Here is a 21,046-nt window from a genome sequence, read left to right on the forward strand (position 1 = left end):
ATTTTTTTTATTTCTTTTTTCATTAATTTCTTTTCCTTTAGTTAGGTAGCAGTTATGACCATGCCACCAACAGCCATGGAACTGGAAAACTGTTTGTGAAGGACCATGAAAACCATCCACTGGGAGCCTTCTTTCACCTATGCGTTTTTCCGTGTCGTTCATCTGGTGACGTATGCGAACTCCCATTTCCTCAGCTTTCCATTCCAACCACTCGGTGGCCATCTTGGTGGAGCTTTCTTTTTTGAAGTTGGTTTCTTCGCGTCGCCTCGTAAAAGATCCTGTGGGCATTTTTGGCATGATGGCCCAGAGATAGAGCGCGTTAGCGTCATATCCTACTATTTTCTGGCACAGTTTTGGTTCTTTGCCTTGATCTGTTATCTCTCTCTCTCGGATCTTGGTCTTGTCTTTTTCATGATATCGGTGGAAGATGATGCTGGTGCCTCCTACCATATTTTTCTTGAACAAGGTGTATAAATCTTTATTTTTCTCGTCAAAGAGAGAAAAGAAAATGCCAGGTTCCAGGGTGGTAAAGAGGTACGTCAAGGTGACACCGGGGATAGAGATTCCTTGTCGCAGCATGTCAATGTTCTTGTCTTTCCAAAAGGCGCACATCTTTTCAAGGGCATCGCAGAAGGGTTGGACGTCAAGGTACCAGAATACCAGACCAGAAAATCTTTAAATGTCTGCATGTTGTTGTCAGACCACACTTGTTGGCAGTACTGGTACTCTTGCTCTGTGATGTTTTCGTTTTTCAGTGTAGAGAAGAAGGCGTCGTGAGGAGGAAGAGAAGGGTGGTCTAACTTGTCAAGCGAATCCATCCATTCGTATGGGAAGAAACCTTTGGTTTGCGGACATTCGTACGCTTTCAGGAATTTGGCATAGCTGAACCCAGGAGCAAGAAAGTTGGTGACATCGAGAAAGCGAAGGTGGTCGGTCTTCAAGCACATGAAATTGTTGTTACGTTTTATGGTGAACTGTACTTCCTCATTCTGGACCAGGACAGGGAAGAGAAATTCTTTCACAGCATTCAAATCATATTTTCCAGAATTGAAACCAAGAACCGGGAGTTCTTCCAGGTATTCCTCGAATCTCTCTCTCAGCTTCTTTAAGGGGTGGACTTTTTTCTTCGGAGGTTCAGGATGGTTCGCTTCTGGTTTATCGTCCACATACTCTTCATCATCACTCTGGTTCTCGCGTTCGCGATCTAAAGCTCGGTAAAACGAGGCACCTTGCTCACTTTCCACTTCATCATCCAGGAAGGCACGATCTTCTTCTGTCTCAGATTCTATGTCTTCTTCTTCATCATCGGTCTCCATGAGATCTTCTCCTTCATCATCGCTATCTTCTTGGACGCTAACGTCTGTACCACTCTCTCCGGTCTGTTGTTCTGACTTTTGTTTTATTTCTTCTAGCTTTTGGTCTATCGCTTCAAATAGGAATGAAAACTCTTGCTTCATCAGGTCGGAGCTCTTTTGACTGATTTCCACTAGGTAGTCTATGATCTCTTTGACGAGGTGTTTGGAGTCCCCAGTTGACACAAAACACTTGGGGTGGTCGTAGTCTGGGACATTAGAGCAGACACTGACACTTAGAGGGATATGCTTGGCGTTCCAGGTGAGTTTTTCGGTATTATTTAGGCCAGTCTCACAATTAAACATGCATTCGAAGTCAAAGGTGGCTCTGTATGGAAAGTACTTTAAATGTTGTGGAATGGACAAGCCTTCATCTTCGAGCAGCTGAAAGATGGTGGGTGGCGTCTTGTATGCACCGCCAGGAAACATGTAATGGACTTTGGCCTCGCAGGTTCGCTCATGACGATTTAACTTGAATTCATCTTTCCAATATTTTCCACATCGAGAGCAGCTGTAGGACTTGGCATACTTCTTTAAATCTTTGATATAAGAAAAGTGATTCTGGTACAGGTTTAGGTAAAGAGTACTTGGGTAGTGGCAAAGGGAGCGGTGAACCAATTGTGCAGCAATGTCTGGAACTGTATTTTCTTCTTCGGTATTGTCTTCATCTCCCTCCTCTCCATCGGACTTGGTGGGTTCGAGGGAATAGACGGAAATGTTCACTTCGTAGAGGTGTTCCAGATCAGGAAGTTCTTTCAGCTTCACACCAAAAAACTTCTTTTTCTCAGGGAAAAATTCTCTATATCGCCCATAGTAATACTTGGCATCCCGCTCCAGATTCTTTGGGTGACAACCGTTATGGAGAGCCAAGGCACGGAAGAAGCAAAGATTGTCGTTGTAGACTTTTCCGGTCTGGCGGTTGCTATCCAAGGCATCAATACCGCGATTTTCCACGATGTAGTGAGGCAGACGTTGACCTCTCCCCATCGGATGGCCTCTGATTTTTGTTATAAAGAAGGTGATATTGGTCACCTGTTCTACGACCCATTTGGAGTTGGGGCGACGTTGGCGTACCCATTCTAGGACATCGAGATTCTGCAATGCTTCACGGACATGTGGAAGATCGGCTGCGGTTGTGATTTGAAAGGGCGCCTCAAAGACTTGCTCGTTATTTCTGGAGGCATAGTAATATTGTAGTGCACCGGTCTCGTTGTTTCTCAGAATGAAACCAAAGGAGACATTAAGTTTAAACACGGTGGACTGGTCGGTAAAGATCTCGTCAAGGTGCTGTATAACCTCTTGAGGTTGCGGGGAAGACAGACGATAGTTATACCAGTCCAGGAGCCGGTTTTGGCGGTTGAATCGAGTGCGGATTTGATGCCAGTGGCGACGGTACTCGAGAACAGAACTTTGTTGGACTTCAGGTAAGTCAGTCAAGGTTCTTGGATCTTCCTGCCAGCTGGAACTTGAAGTTGCTTTTTTCTCGATAGGATTGGGCTTCATTTTCTTGGGTTTTGGCTCTAAATGGGAAATAAAAATTCCAATGTCTATTCCCAAATCCAAACGAGGTATCCAGAAACACAAAAGAGTTGTTTATACAATGTATTGTTTAACAAACTCAAATTAGCATACGACTAATCCAATTTTTTCCACTTCATTGCTTTTACCTAACATTTGTGTAGGATTAACTCTCTGAACAAAAGTTTTGTTCCATCATGTCTAAAATATGTTGTGCCAAGCCTCTATACAAAGGCAAACCAAAGACTTGTTCGAACATACTCTAGCCTCTATTGTTTTAACATCCCACGGCTAAAATTTGCATACGACTAATCCAATTGTTCCACTCCACTGCCTTCACCTCAAATTTGCATACGGTGCAGCTTTCAAACAAAAGACATGTTCAAACATGCCATAGCCTCTATTGTGTTGCAAGAAGCAAGTAAAAAGTTACCTACGACTAATCCTTGACACAAAATATAATTATATCTTACTGAAGTACAACAGAAAAGTTCACTGCTTCCTACCTGTTTCCTCGTCCCTTAGACGTTTCTTACTTAAAGAGGGTTTACAATGAGCTGTTTGCTGGTGCGCTCGGAATGGAGCCAGATTGTAAAATGTCTCTCCACAGGTACTACACTTATACTCCCGCTGAGCCGCTCGGCGTTCGTGAACTTGTTTCACGTGGCGCTGCAAGTGTGACATTCGATGAAAGCGCTTGTCGCACTTATCACACTGATGTTGTTTTTCGTTGGTATGTGTCTTTTCGTGGCGTTTTAATTTATCTGGTCGAGTGAAAACTTTTCCACACGCTTCACATGCATGCCGAGCACTTTTGGCAGGAGGTATGTCTACATCATCCTAAAACATCAAATGAATCGTATATTAACTACCTTGACAAGCTAGAGAAATAAATTACTTACTAAAACACTTACCTGTGCTGCTCTTTTCCTACCCATGCCGCTCTGAACTTGGTTGGAAGAAGGTTCCTGAAAAAGTGTAATGGGATAATAATTTCAACAACAGAAATTGAATTAGTACGACGGACAATAGTTATGCTATAACATTTCAATAAGGACTCATACCGTTTCAAATTCTTTCTCCCAATCGCTCCATGGGTCCATCACTTCGGGTGGAATAATGAAATCCACCAAGGGAATGTTGGAAGACTGATCCTGGAATGGAACTACGTGTTACTAAAAGAATCTAGCCTTGAATGACATTCAAACGTTAATAACGTACCTCTTCTGGAAATGTTAAGGTCATCATTCGATCCACCGCTTCAGAAATCTGATCGCTTGGTATCTCGTTGTGCCAGATGAAATTTTCAAACTCTTCCAAAGTGGTGAACTGGTTGAAAGCCATGACTACTCGCACTCAACTTACTCACAATGTGTGAATGATGCGCTTGGCAGTGAGCGGGCTTTTATGCCGTTCAAACAATAAAAATACGGCAACCAACCAGAATGCTTCGTCAAACGAGACAGCCAAAGAGCGTCTTTCTAATTCCAGTCAACCAATCAAAACAACTATGACATCATAGTACCCCGGAATACATATGACATCATCTTCCGAAAATAACTAAAACCTGTCAAACGGGTAATACCAACCATGACATCATCCATCTAAAAATAGCACATGACCTTATCTTTATGAGATACCACAGCATTTTATTCATGAGATCAATACAATAGCCTATGACGTCAGCGACGTTAATTTATTCCCCCCCACCTTAATGAGATTCCCCCCCCCAAAAAGAGGTTAATTTCATCCCTCCTAGACTACTAACCGTAATAAGAAAGACACTAAATGATATACTGAGATGAAAATGTGACCACTGCCTTATGACCTTAACACCCCTCCCCCTCCCTCTAATAATTACCTACAACTTTAAGCAACTGTGGCGTTTTTTATCCATTGCAGTGATTATTAAACTGCTGTGTGGTCATTGAACTGATGTGTGTTCACAGGGCCGTAGCCAGTATGAGGCAAACCGAGGCACTTGCGTCAGTTATTTTGAGTGTGTTATCCCAGTGTTGTTTTACAGTGTAGTCATCATTAAAACTCTAAATAAATAGGAAAAGAATTTAACCATGGGCATTGCCTTGGTCATAATTTTCTTCTGGCTACGGCCCTGCAACTTGATCTGCTGTGTTTTTTCCTCCCCCTCAATACTTGAACGAATAAACATAAACAACACCAACACCAGAAGGCTGTGATTACTGAACTCGTTTTGTGGTCTTTGAAATATTGTGTCTTCTCTGAACTACACTTACTGACTGAAAAGAAAATTGAAGTAAATGGATATGGATACTTAGAAAAGATCATTCCAATACTATTTCAGTAATCTGATGTTACTGACTAAGTCCGGTGCTTAGATTGACGGGCCTGGCTTAATAGTTATGAACTGGAGACTCAAAGGAACTAAAAGAAGTCAAATGATGGAGCGAGTTCATAGAGTACGTAAACTTATTATCAGATGAAAATGAAAGAAATCGCATCATTTCTGTTTCGCACACAAAATGAGATTTTAAGGCGTTACGTATGATTTTACTTTCAACTAACCACCTACTGGATCAATTAAATATTGGCACTCACTGAGTCTTGAAATTTCAAATTGGCTAAAATAAAGTGGTAATTGAACTTCGTGTCGTACAATTTTGGTCTGAAATCATGCTTATGATATCAAATCGAACTCTCGCTGCACACTCATCTGATTTTAAAATCACGTGCATGATTTCAGACCAAATTCACTCCACTTACCCGTTTAGTTTTATTGCTGGTTTTCACTGTCACGCTAGCAAAAATGAAAATAAAACGATAAATTCCAGAATCTAAGAAATGAAGTGAGGTTGATATAGAAAGACCCTCGCCAAGATTCAGGTCAGTATGATTTTTCACACGCGAAACATTTTAAGAAATTGTTTACCCAAAATAATAGAGCGCTTTCTGTGAAGGCGCTATGTTGGTGCCCATCCGGATGGGCACCAACATGGCCACCGAAAACTAACAGAAACATCGGTCACTGAGTTTTACTATTAAAGGGTGAATTCATCTCTCAAGGAACTCATAAACATTAAAGCAGTACCTTTCCTAATAAAATGACTGTTTAAATAGCAAAATCCCTTCAAATAAGTCGGCCGCCATCTAGATGCTGCGTCACGCAAAAGCTTAGAAATTCAAGCGTACTGTATCACAAAAAGAAGAGCTTTTTCGAAGTGAAAATTTGTGTAAATTTCATTTTTTAACTGCTCTAGTACTTCATGAAAGTAAAAGCGTAAGAGGATCCATAGCCAAATGGGTCTAAAAAACGTGGCACGCCCTAGTCACCTGATTGGGAGTCGCCCAGACAAAATATGAGATAAACTCTATATGGAATAATTATTGTTATCTTAGGTTGTACTTATGGCATTTTCTTACATAAGAGAGAAGATGCAACGTGACTTGAAGTATGTGATATTACACGTGAATCCGCATGAAACATAAAAATCCTGGATCAATTTAAGGTTTCTGGGAAACTGCCCAACCTACCCCTCCCCTATGCCAACATTAACACTTACTTCTTACTTAGGGCAAAATGATGGCGTAGGGGAGGGGTAGGTGGGCAGTTTCCCAGAAACCTAAATTGATCCAAACTCCTAATTGTGCCGAATAGAGCGATTTTCGCATGACTTTGAAATGAAAACGCGCGAGCAAAACAGAAAAAACAAACGAACGGAAATAGAGCGATTTGATTGGTTTATCGAACGGATACAAACGCGCGTGGCTTTTGGTTGATTAAGCGAACGCTCGGCTGAAAAAACTTCATGCCCCAAGAACTTTCTAGAACTCAATCAATGCTTCGCTTTGACATCATACTGCAACACAATTGGCCAATCGAACAATGCCCTCTCCATATTAGGATTTTTTGGCAGGAAAACGAAGAGTCCATGTTTTGGTCTTTTCATCCGTTGGCTGATAAAACAAATAGCGATCATTTACCGAAACCATTTTTCAAGGTCATACGAAAATCGCTCTATTCAATTTAATAAACTTGTTGCTTTTCTAGTTTAGTGGCCTATCCATGGAGAAGGGGTCGGAGGGGTCCCGACCCTAATATATCCATTAGATAACTGCTTTGAACCTGAAATAATAACCACCGAACATGCTTGTATTTTAAACGTAACTAACATTGTAGTTTTAAAACTTCACTAGTGTCGCACGTTTTAATAAAGGCACTCGTTGAAATTAAAGAAAAATGCATGGCCCGTGGGGAGTGGGGGGTCGCTCCTCTCCTCCAGAAAAGCAACTTCTGCGAACCGAAAAGGCCAAACAATTTCTGTAACGTAAATCGTAGCCTGAGTATCAGGCCTTCCCAAGGGGCTAGGGGAAAGGAAATTTTAGATGGGGGAGGGGGAAGGGGGAGAAGAGGAAGGAAGGCCTGACACAAAACCATTCAGCAAATCGTGTGACACATCCAAAATCTGGATGTGGCAGTGATTGGATAACACACAATAGACGCTGACGTCACCGACCGCAAGTAAATACGAGCTGAGTGATCGGTAAGGAGAAGCCATTGAAAATTTCCATAGGTGTTTTGAGTTCATGTTATGTGATGTACTTTTACAGACTTTTATGGACAGAGACGTAGAGAGGAATTCAAAAAGGTTCTAGAGGGCGCTCTTAAGTTCTTTCCTGGAATAAAAATAAAACCCGAGCAAGAATTGTGTTTTCAAGGCCTCCTAGTTTAAGGGAAAGATGTTCTCGGAGTATGGAAAAGCTTCATGATCATATACCAGCTTCTGCCGAAACTGTATGTCTGAGTATTGGTTTCACAAGACCGGGACAAAGAAGACGATATCAGTGTTTCAAATATCTAAGTTCTGATTTACAACATCCTGCCGTTAAAAGGGTACGGTTATTGTAAATGAAAATAGAGCGAGGTAGCCATGCATTGAGATAACCGACAGCACCAAGGCTTTTAGAAAGCTTGACTTTGCTTGTGGCGCTTACGATAGCGAACGTGATTGGAATTCGTTCACTTCCTCTTCGGATCCAAATTCTCTCACTTTTGAAATGTCTTAAGCTCAAGCGGGCGCCATCATATTTCGCCAACAGGATTGACCTTTGCTATAGGCTCTCACTTCTTTCTTCACTGAACTTGTAACAGCTTTCACGAGCTCTCTGTCAGTCTCTGTGACTGGTGGTGGAATTTGCTGCTGCTTGATAATTTTCTAGGCATAGGTGTTTCACCATCGCACCTCCCTATTTATTCTTGCAGCTCCGTTCAACCACCCAACAAAACCTAAAGAAAACAAAATAGATTTTCTTTCGGAGGATTCTCGGCCTGATCTACATCAGCTTTTTAGCTGCCAGACAAGCGCCTGATGTAACTCTGTAAACAAAAGCAATTTACAATTTTCCGGGCACACGTTTATTTACAAACAGAGCGTTGGGGATCTTACACTAGAACAATTCCTAAAACATGTTATAATTCCTCAAAAACGGCAGGTTTTCCATTACATTTATTCGAAAACTCCTCATTGGAGGTTTCAGAAAAAGGCGAAATCGTAGCAATACAAGCACCGGAGCTCGGCCAGACGGTAAGGTGAGGTTTATTTTAGGCGAGCTTTTTGACACGTGAAGCTGACAACCCAATGACCGGAAGTGATTTTGATTGGATGTTATCGAATCATACTGTGTAGGGGTGGAAGGCTCCAGTAAAAACATCTGTGTCAGGCGTTTCTCTCCTTCAGCTCTCTCCCTTTTTCGCTTCCATCTTTCCCCTTTCCACCCTGAAACGCCTGATACTCAGGCTACGTAAATCGACGTGATGTTGATAGGCTGTCAAACAATGATCAATTGTTTCGTTTTCGAACATTGACGTCATGCTATGCTATGCTATGCTATGCTATGCTTTGCTATATTTATCCCTACTTCAAGCACAGGCTATGCCTCCATAACTATGCTTCCAAAACACTCGTTCTCCGGCCATTCCGGTAGACATATACGCAACTCTGTGACAACAATTTGGTTTCTATTCCTTATAATTTATAGTTTTTAAAACCTTACCATAACCGAAAATTTATCACATTTATTTTAAAACCAGTGCTGAATTGTTTCATTTTCGAACGCTGGTGTCATACCATACATTTCCTCACTTGAAGCAATGCTAGGCCACACCCCTCAACTGAGCTCTCATGAACTAGCTTACACAACTCCATTGGACACATCAAGATTCCTGTGAGTAGAGATTTCTTTTCTTTTCCTTATCATTTATAGATATTTAAGCATAAGTTACTTTGTATCTATGCTATGTGGTTAAAATTGGTCGACAAAAAGCAATAAACAACTGAGGATTAAATGGATGAAGGGTACAACAATGATTGTTGCAATTGTTCTATATAATTTTAAACTGTTTTATTTAAATAGCTTAATTTTTTACTAAAATTCCAGTCATTATATAATCTCGAAAATCACGATAATTGCATTCAGTTTCCACAGAATTATGGTGAATGTCCTCCTGATTATGAACAATATTTTATTGCACAGAAACTGAAATATGGAGTAAAAACGCCGAGCAGGCACAATATTGCGTCAATCGCCTCCTTCAAGCGTTAAGTTTCTTTCAGGTTTGTTTACAATTATATATTTTTTTTTACATCCTAAAGCACTTAAAATTCAAACTCACAGAGGAGAAATATCAGGCTTTAGTAAAGTTTTCCTCTGACGTGCTGTCACAACTTGACTCTGACCAAGGCACAACAAGTGCAATTTTTTTTGTACCCAACATTATACAAAAATAAGAAGAGCGACAATGCCCAAAATAACCATAGGAGCTAAAGAAAAGTGGCAGCCACACTTAGGTGATTTATCTATAATCATTTGGGTCAGATATTACGCACACACAAACACAAAACACACACGCGCGCATGCGCACTTAACACGAAAACAAACAAAATAAAGAGAGTTAAGGATGTCAAAGTAAAAAAAAAAACAACGAAAAGCCAGATGAATTGTGGTGTTAAAATACTTTACAATTTTTAGTAGCTTTTAAGAACAATTAGCTTGAAGTTTTTCTTAAAGCGTTAGAGAGGAAGAAGCTTTCCATAAATAATGCAAGTTGAAGGGTGATAATGTCAAACAACTTGACAACATTTAGATCTTTAAATAAAGGACTTCAATGTTCATTATAAATAGTGAAAGTAGTTATTTTTAATAGAAATTATTCTTAATAAGGCAAAAAAACTTAAGACAAAAATTATAAAAAAATCAGTTTGATATTGAGGACATTTATAAAAAATACCAAACCTCGTTACTACCGAGGTCCGGAAGGCATTGGATCCAGTTTGGTTGTGGTTTGCGGCTTTTGATGAAACCCTCTGCTCAGTACATTCTTGATAATCAAAATCAGTGTTCGTAATAAGCTCTAATGGGACCTAAAAGTTATCATGATCCTATAAGTGGCTGAGTTCTCATTGTACGACTTATTTTTGCATGAGCCCTAGAGAAAGTATCGAGTGAGTCATTCAGGCTCATGAGCGAATGATTTCGTCACACGCGGCTCAAACTGGCTTTCTGCAAATACTGTTGTGAAGATAGATAAAGATGTGTGGCCTCCAATACTGAACTCATGAACGGTTTGGAACCACGATATATAACCAATGCCACGTTTTCCTGTTTTCTACGACATGCATAAGATATATTACAATTTTGGGTTTACAAAACGAAAGCAAACAATAACCAGTTGAAGACCGTGTTTTAGGGATAAATGAAGTAATTTGGGGAAGTTCAATACAAGGAAGGGTACAACAATGATTGTTGCAATTGTTCTATATAATTTTAAACTGTTTTATTTAAATTGGGTAATTTCTACAAAAATTTCAGTCATTATATAATCTCGAAAATCATGATAATTGCATTCAGTCTCCACAGAATCACGGTGAATGTCCTCCTGATTATGATCAATATTTTATTTCACAGAAACTGAAATATGGAGTAAAAAAGCCGAGCAGGCACAATATCGCGTCAATCGCCTCCTTCAAGCGTCAAGTTTCTTTCAGGTTTGTTTTTCAATTTTAAATTTTTTACATCCTAAAACATTTAAAATTCAAACTCACAGAGGAGAATCAGGCTTCAGAAAAGTTTTACTCTGACGTTCTGTCACAGCTCGACTCTGACCAGGGCATCAATACAATACAATACAATAGTTTATTGACACTCCCCTGGTGGGGCTTTTCAGTGACAATGTGACTACTAATTAAGATAAGAGAAGTAGTTAACAATTCAATTAAAAAGGAAAGAGTGCGGTGAACAAAAGCAATATAAACATACCTATTTAAGAGTTAATCGAATAATAAATATTCTCACTACGTACTACACAATATGCATATTTTTAAGTTAAAATTATAAGAAAAAAATAAGATACTAGTAAGATACTAAAATACTATCATAACGTGCTATTTAAAAAGTCAGTAATCAATTTATTTTTCAAATAAAATTTAAAAGTAGAAATCGATTTTGCAGTTTTAAGAGTACTGTCTAGATTGTTCCAAATGTGCACCATACGGTAGTGGAATGTTCTCTGTCCGGTACTCGACTTATACAAGGGGATGTTTAATAATTGGCAACTTCGAGTCACGCGCCCGGTGACCGCAATTCTTGTTGTAAATTGATCGCTGAGGTAATGTGGAGCTTGACCAGTCATGCATTTAAATGCCATGAAAGCGTCGCGGAAGAACAGCTTTTGTTTAATTGGAAACCAACGTAGATCTCTTAGTGCAGGGGTTATATGATCAAATTTCCTGGTACCTGTAATAATGCGCGCGGCAAAGTTCTGCACTGACTGTAGTCTACAGATATTTTTGTTCGAGGTGTTCGACCACCCTGTGGAACAGTACAGTAATTTGCTAAAGACTAGGGATTTAATTACTGTCACCAGTTGGTTACGGTCAAGAACATGTTTAACCCGACTGATTTGTGCGAAGCTTGACATACAAGATGACGTAGTTTCAACAACAACAACAACTTTATTTGTACCCAACAGTATACAGTAATACTGGCGAGTATTACAGGCTGCCCCAAACAACCATGGGAGCTAAAGAAAAGTTGCAGCCATACTTAGGTGATTTATCTATAATCATTTGGGTCAGATATCACACACACACAAACACAAAACACACACGCGCGCATGCGCACTCAACACTAAAAAAAACAAAATAAAGAAAGTTGAGGATGTCAAAGTAAAAAAACCAACGAAAAGCCAGATGAATTGTGGTGTTAAAATACTTTACAATTTTTAGTAGTATTAAGAACAATTAGCTTGAGGTTTTTCTTAAAGCGTTAGAGAGGAAGAAGCTTTCCATAAATAATGCAAGTTGAAGGGTGATAATGTCAAACAACTTGACAACATTTAGATCTTTACGTAACGACTGAGTGACACCATATATCAACCAATGAATACTGTTCTTAGTTTTTAGCCAAGAAACAAAAAGCAACTGGCCTCCATCGACGTAGAAATTACCAGAAAACCTGTCCAAAGGGTTGAGTCACCTAACACAGCGCTTGACCTAATCTCAATGAAATTCATTGGTGTTTTACTCATGGGATAAAGACAAAGGGTTATGACGTCATCAGCGTTACTTTATTCCTCCGCAAGTGAATGCGATTTCTCCACAAAAGTGGTTCATTTTATCTCTACTATACTACTGATAATATCGCAGAGAGGAGACGTTAGCCTTAATTTCTTAACATAGGCACGTTTAACGTGCACGAGCTATTTTGAATGCTTTAGTGTAATCGTATCAACAATCTACTGTTTTAATCCTTAATGTAGACTATTTTTTGTGGGAAATTTGGTATTGTTGTACATTAATGAAAACGCGAAACGGTGCACACAGCTGAGTCGATCCTCATACTACAGATTCACTTTTCTTAGTCTTTCCTTCGGACATTTGGTGCAAAATAAACAAATTGTTAAAGTACTATGATTATCAACTCATCAAACGTTGCTTAGAGGGAAGACTCAAAAGTTTCAAGGTTTCTTCATGGTGTCTTAAGATAAGATCGTTGAATACCAAATAGCTAAGAAATGTCACGATTTTCATCATTGTTGTAGTTGGTTGCGTCATCATTATTCACGAGGTTGCCAAGTGCGATTCCACTTTAAAATGAAACAGTCTTTAACTCTGACGACTTGATTCTAAAAGTGTTATAAGCCTTAACTTAAGGCACTAGTTACAAAGCTTAAGAGGTCTTCATTTGTTCAAGTTACCATTGTTACTCTTATTACAGTTTGCACGTTAAAGTGTTGTACTTTGCTCCTTTCGTGGTTCTCACGTGAGAGAATTCGAGTTATCACATAGTATTCTAGTAAGCAGGATTATAAAAAATAACTCATGCACACAATCTGCACGTGAAGATGTTGGACTTTTTCCCTTTTACAATTCGTACGTGAAAAAACGCAAATTGTTTACCGGAAAATTTGCTCAAACGATTTTAAGAAATTACCTCGGCTTTACAACATCTGCAATTAAATCATGCTTCATGCAACGTTATGGTCGATAGCCTAACATTTATTTACTTCCCATAACATTATCAAACTGTCGAAATATATTTCTACTAATATCATGTTATTTCACTTAATAAAACAATACCTAATTATTTTGTCAACTAGCTTTTTCCAATTTTTATTCCCTAACGCTATTGTTTCTACTTAAGTTATGCATCGTTACTGAATAAAATACGTTTCAATAACTATTACGCAGCAAGCATGTATCATGTTGTTCACTTAATTCATGTTTTTTTGCTGGAACGAAGAAGGTCTGTTGAACTTTGTAAGCGAGAGAATAAAGCTTTTTTACAGGATTAACTTACTCGGTACAGCTTTCAAACAAAAAAATAAACTGCCCTTTAAACTTCTAAAACCACAATTTATTGGCCGCACACATGTACTTCCGAATTTAAGTCCATATCTAAATATCAGTTTCATTAACATAACTTTGAAAAAATACATGATCTTTTATACTCTACCTTGAAGCAGGTGAAACAGAACTCACAAATTATGAAATACGTGCGTTGTACCGTTCGCGATAGCCGAATTAGGTCAGAAATGTCTTGAAGCAGCACCCACATGCACGAAAATATTTAGCCGTAATAAACGTCGAAAAATTCGTGAAGAATCGAGATGGTGATCTCAAAATGCTCTTGTTTGACCTTTAGGAATGTCATGTTTAAATGCCAAAATCTCACTGGTTCCTACAACCAGTTGCAAAAATGTTGAGACACTCCCACGAAGAAACGACCTTTCTTGCTTCAAATCGCTCCTGGTCACAGGTCTGTGAGATATAATACTGACCCCCCTCCTCCCTCCCATTCAAAGTTGTTCCTCCAAGTTTTGGGCAATGGTCTTGTATTGCTAGCAACTTTGATAAGGGGTGGAGGGGGGATGACAAACACAAGATCATGGACAGGCTAGGCCATTTATGCCAAAATACGGTACAGAGTCTCAACTACTTTTGCAACTGGTTGTTTTCATTTAGGGTTTACTTCAACAAGCGATTTTCACGTCTTAAATTCCCAAGACGAAGACTATAGCGACAGGAATAAATAGAATGGCACTTTCTGTTGCTTCTCTCAGCCGATACATCATCGTCATTGATAGCAAACTGCCTAAAACGGGGCTTAACTTAAGAATGTAGTGACTTTTAAATTTTGCCTCAGTTTTGTTGTAACGCATGCGCAATTATCTACGGTGACATAGCTTAAAGTTTCGGCGTTGTCATTAAACTCTGAGAAGTGCGAATGCATAATCACAGCATAATTTTCCTTTTCTTGGTATTTGGAGGTATTATAGTTGCGATTAAACCTGCCAAACCTTCATTTTCACCCCTATATTTGTAACGCAATGACATTTGATATGCAATGGCGTTATGTAATCGGTATACCGCGTGACCTTATTTTTCAACATCGCTGTTAAAGTGAAACAGTCCAGTTTTTGTTTTCATCTACTACGGTGAAAACAAGATGGTTATTAAAGTCCGTTAGAGCTGAGTTGTGCGTTATGTTAGTTTCCATTTTCTGACGGTCTACCATCAATCCACGGTCTACAATTCTGCAACAGTAAGAAATACAATATATTATTATATTTATCTCATATGACGGTAGACCGTGTAGACTGTGTAGACCGTTGAAGCACGTAAATTCCTGACATTGCTGTGCTCAGTGTGTGCTGGAAAATTGCTATTCTTGAGGACAGTGACTTCCTTTTTGCAAAGAAATAAATTTCTTTACCAAGTACAGAATAGAAAGCCACGTAATATGCGAGCTCTCGCGACTATGTTACTGAAATACGCGCGTGAATTTTCTTGTTATCTGATGCCTATCCTCGGAGACCCAGGGGCAGTCAGTCGGGTCGGGAGAAAGTGCGCGACAAAAGTTTTCAGGTAAGGGCGAAAGAGCCCCTCGGTACTGACTCTCACCGAACTATTTCCAAAAATTCATGCGGATGCCGGCTCCTGATTGGGCGCAAAAAAATGCTTTGTATTATTGTGCCCAATCGGCGAACAGTTTCTCCTGAGTTCTTTTCGTGAGTTCGTACACAACGGCTATTGTCTCGAAACACTTGCCCGGTTCGTTCACCAAGCTTGTGCGTGCAAGGGAACCTTTTATTTTCTACTTTCCTAACCAGAAACGAAGGAACTACCGATAAGTCGAAAAAACGTTTGGGATGCTATCAGCAGGAGCAATTGAATTTGGCCCGAATATTCTGTTTTTGACGGATCACAATGTATCGTAAAGAATAAGAAGTTTAAGATGCGGCGGCGACGAGAAACCCAAATAAGCAATAGCTTGACAAGGTAAAACAACAACTTTGCACGTGCATCACGCTTTTTTGTACATTTCTTTGCCGGCAACTGCACGACTACCCGTGACAATGTCTAATTTCACGTCAGTGTGATGGACGCAAACAAGCAATGACAAAATTCATTCTCTTCATGAACTTGGATATGGTTGAAAGAAATTCAGCTCCAGAAGAGTTCGCTTACATTTGACAAAGTAAGCGAGTTGGAATAATCACGATAGAGACTGAAAAAATATGAATTCACTTTTCCATGCTACGTTTCCGTCGTGGTATCTTTTAAAAGCTCTCTATAAATATATTTACGCAAGACGTGGCCGATGCAAGCGCGAATACCTGTTGTTAGCTGAAGCTTGTATTTTTGGAAAAGCGTCTTTAGTTTTCGGGCAGACAATATTTTGAAATCAGATGGGGATTTTATATCAAACTGAAATTAAATAAAGCTGAAAAATATCTTCATAAAGCATTTATCATCAACACAGAAATTGGCGACAAACACGGAGAAGCGTCATGCTACGGAGCCCTGGGATCTGTGTTTGGATCTATCGGAGACTATGCCAAAGCTGAAGAATATCTTCATAAAGCACTTATCATTAACACAGAAATTGGCGACAGAAACGGAGAAGCGTCATGCTACATAGACCTGGCAGTTGTGTTTGAATATATCGGAGAATATGGCAAAAAGCTGAAGAATATCTTCATAAAGCACTTACCATCAACACAGAAATTGGCGACAGAAACGGAGAAGCGTCATGCTACATAAACCTAGGAAAAGTGTTTAAGTCTGTCGGAGAGTATGCCAAAACTGAAGAATATCTTCATAAAGCACTTACCATCAACACAGAAATTGGCGACAAAGACGGAAAAGCGTCATGCTACGGATCCCTGGGATCTGTGTTTGGATCTGTCTGTGAATATGGCAAAGCTGAAGAATATGTTCATAAAGCACTTACCCTCTACACTGAAATCGGCGACAGAAACGGAGAAGCGTCATGCTACATAAACCTAGGAAATGTGTTTCACTCTACCGGAGAATATGCCAAAGCTGAAGAATATCTTCATAAAGCACTAACCATCAATACAGAAATTGGCGACAGAAACAGAGAAGCGTTATGCTACGAAAACTTAGGAAATGTGTTTGGATGTGTCGGAGAATATGCCAAAGCTGAAGAATATCTTCATAAAGCACTTACTATCAACACAGAAATTGGCCACAAAGAGGGAGAAGCGGCAAGCTACACAACACTGGGAAAGCTACTATTTAAGGTTGGTGAATGCGCGAAGGCTCAAAAATATTTTGAGAATGCTATTCAAATTAACAAGGGGACTGGAAACATCGATTTGCAACTTGAAGCCTATGAGTGCCTAAATTGGTTTTCTGTGGAAACAAAAGGAAACACATCTGATGCCTCCTTGAATCTCTGGGCAAACATTCAAATTTGCGAAAAAATGCTTTCTTCTCTAGGAAGCAAAGATAGCCGCAATATATCATTTTTTGAGGAACACGCGTCTCCCTATCGGCTGTTTTGTTCATTGAGTTGTTTTAGTGGGAAACCTTATGAAGCTTTACACGTTGCTGAACTTGGACGGGCCGGAGCTCTAGCAGAACTTATGTCAAATCAGTACTCCATTGAAAAAGAAATATCCATCCACCCACAATCCTTTGTTGGCATCGAGGAAGTAATTAAGAAAAATGGCAACAGCACCTGCCTATACATTTCCTATGACTACAATCACAATATATTTTTGTGGGTTTTGAAACAAGGCAAACCGGTAGCTTTCCGAAGAACGAAACTTTGTTAGAGCTATGATAGCAAGCACTGCAAAATCTCTGTGTATGACCTGTTTGGAAACGAAAGCTTATTAAGAAAATTTCACGTTTTACCTCAAGAGCAATGCGAAGACCGATCACTCTTCTCTTCATTCGCCAACCAACTTACAAACGAATCAAATCTGGAAGATAGTCTCTCATCCTTGCGTCCCCTTTTAGATGAGGATGAAATAAACACAGACCCTGAACCACCAACACTTCTTCAGGTTTACAACATGTTGATTGCTCCCGTAAGTGACTCGCTAGAAGGATCTGAAATCATTGTTGTTCCTGATAACTGCTTCTTCCAAGTTCCGTTTGCAGCATTACATGATGAAAGTAGCCGCTATTTATCAGGTTCTTTCAGGATACGAATTGTCCCTTCTTTGACTACTCTCAAGCTCATTCTGGACAGTCCAGCGGACTCTCACAGCGAAACTGGTGCATTGATTGTGGGTGAGCCAAATGTGACGGATGTGTATTTCAAGGGAAAGTCAAGGTATCTCTGTCCATTGCCTGGCGCGAAAGGGGAAGCAGAGATGATTGCAAGACTACTACCTGAATCTCACCTTTTAATAAGAGAACAAGCAACAAGGCAGGCAGTTCTTCAGAGAATACCCTCAGCGAGTCTCGTACATTTCGCTGCTCATGGTGATGCCGAAAGAGGAGAAATCGCTCTTACCCCCCCTGACTCCAAAAATGGGACTCCACATGAAGCAGACTAATTACTGTCAATGACCGACATTTCACAAGTTAGACTGTCGGCCAAACTGGTGGTCCTTAGTTGTTGCCATACCGCACGTGGACAGATCAAAACAGAAGGCGTTGTTGGAATCGCTCGAGCATTCTTAGGATCGGGTGCACGCTCAGTGTTGGTGGCATTGTGGGCCTTACAAGACAGAGCAACAGAGGAGTTCATGGGAAGATTCTACGAAAACCTTGTCCAAGGGAAAAGTGCAAGTGAATGTCTTCACCGGGCCATGAAGTGGATGCGAAATAACCGTTTCTCAGAAGTGAGGCAGTGGGCACCTTTCATGCTGATTGGGGATGACGTGTCATTTCACTTTGGTGAAAAAAAGTGAAGGTAATTGTTTTCTGACAATTAGGGCCATAAGAAGTCTGCCAAGTCTTTTGTATTACAGTTTTATCAACTTGGGTGCATTTGGTACTTTTAAATACCAAATAGAAAGCAGTATTTACCCTTAAAAGCCACATTATTGACTACACCTGAAGTTAGCTTTTACTATGACTGAGGTAAAACATCAATTAACCGCTTTTTAACATTCGACCACACTTCTGTACTTATCAGTCTAAATTACAACCCGTGCATATGCGGGGCTTCGCATTTTAAAAAGAAAAAAAAAACTAAAGCCCCGAATCCCTACAGCAACACAGAATGATTTAATTCTTTTCTCTCTTTCAGTTTCTGATATATGAGGCACAAATAATTGAATATTCTTTTATTTGCTACGGCTCAATATGACCGTGAGGGTCTGCTGACAAACGTTTTTCTTCCTGAATATAATGGGAAGAGAATTCCAGATACGAATCCAAACCAAACAGGCCAAGGTAGCTTTTGTTTGATATAAAGATAATCGGATTAATGGGATTAAGAATTGATCGAAAATACTGAAAACTACAAATTGTGGACTGTGTATGGAGTCTTGACCGTAACTGGCTAGGGGGCTTTTCGCGGACACTGACTGAAGTACAGTAGTACACTGGTTCTAAACTTGGACCAAAGAGGGAAGACCGAGATTCCATAGGTCATCAAGGCAAGAAGTTTCAAACCTATTTTAGCTGTGCACCCTGCATTTCATTTATGATGCCAATTGATTGGAAAGTTTTAGCGGTGAGATAAACTAAAGTAAGTAAACCTTTTCCGACACAATAAAGCCGGAGGATCCCTCTTCCATGTAAAATGAACCTAAATGCCACTTAGCCCAGCTGGAGTCTTTTGTGATGAGTAGATGTGTTTTATTAATTTTTATGTTTCTTATACATTACTGTTGCAGGTGTTACACTAACGAGACACCATGGAATAACGAAACAGCCCTTCCTCAGAATTCCAATGAGGTAGTCCCTGGCGGAAAATGTAAAGGGTCAACTCTGCAGCATACGAACATTAATTAAAAGAATTAAAAGAGAACTGACTTGCTTAGCCCAGCTGTTCATCTTTGCCGACTTAATTATTTTTCCCGCTAATTTTATTTTGTGTGTGTGTGTGTAGGAGGTACCTTGAGTACTCTAATCTCTAAAATGTCTTGCAAAAGCACAAATCACCAGCTTTGTAAAAGTGTACATCGGTAGATCGAACAATGATAAAACTGTAATAGCGACACGAATAACATCAGGATTATAGCTTATTTCCCTGTCTTTTTAGGTAATTTGTATAAAAAAACTTACTTCTTTAATTAGTCCCGAAGGCTACAACTAAAAAATACTTTTTATGTAAACGAGATTTTTTATCGGAAATTGATGTTTGATTACAACGCAAACAACATTGCAATGTTTATAGCTTAGTAGAATTGTATATATTTTAGAGCCAATCTTTTTGTGAACATAGAAGCAGTAGTTTTGCAACCTTGCATTATGAAATAAGGTTTGACGACTCAATTAACTCAAATAAAACCCTAGCGAAACCAATTGGTCCTAACTCCAAACTAGCCCAGTTGTAAAGTAAAGGTTATTTCATTGTATAATGTTCATGCCTGAGCATAGGTTGGTATGTTAGTATAGAAGAGTAGTACTTGCTTTAAGTATCCACCTAAAATGCAAAGATTTGGTGGTCTAGTTTTCAGTAGAAAAGTGCTTTGAGTAGGAAAACTAATATTAGTAGTTCGAACAGCATGTCGCGTATCCGAGAAGGTCGCACATGGAGGTTTGATTGTAATCTGTAAATAATCTCACCAAGTTTCTTAAAATAAAGAGTATTGACAAAGCAAATTTGTGTTTATCCTTAATTATCTATTTGCTCTTTGACAAAAAATATTTCCTATAATATCAGAGAGATTTAGAATCCATTCAGGTCAAACGGCAACGTCAATTTTTACGTTACCAAGGTATCAGTCTTAAAAAATAAATAACTAAAATTGTAATCTGTAATTTTTTTTCCCACGCAGCACTTAGAAGTTGTTAAAAACTCGCTTAAACGAGTCCGTGCGTTGCGGACCGAATTGGAATTTGGAAAGGTTGGTTTTTGGAGAGAGGGGAAAACCGGAGCACCCAGAGAAAAACCTATCGGCAAACAAGAGAACCAACAACAAACCTATCCTTTCATATACTTGAAGCAAGAAAAAGGTACCCCTTTCGGTCGGAGCCTCCCCACAAAGGCCATTATAGGGAGTAACCCCGCCCCCGCGGGGGAAGGGAGGCAAGAGCCCTCACCACTGCGCCACCCTTGCGCAGTTTTCGTCAGAAGCCGATTCAGTTGTTGTATCTGCACAAAACAGTTAGTAGTTTCATGTCGATCAGTCTAATCCATAACAATTATTTTGCAAAGTTTGTACCTGTTCATTTCCTAATTCAAGAAATCGAAAATGTCACTTT

The 21,046-nt window shown here is 39.6% G+C and overlaps 1 pseudogene; it reads left to right on the forward strand.

The window, feature by feature from the left end:
• The window catches only part of LOC140946813 (uncharacterized), a 73,647-nt pseudogene that overhangs the window by 26,449 nt on the left and 26,152 nt on the right, over positions 1-21,046 (forward strand).

This window comes from Porites lutea, chromosome 8 (assembly GCF_958299795.1).
Source record: "Porites lutea chromosome 8, jaPorLute2.1, whole genome shotgun sequence".
Classification (NCBI taxonomy): Eukaryota; Metazoa; Cnidaria; class Anthozoa; order Scleractinia; family Poritidae; genus Porites; species Porites lutea.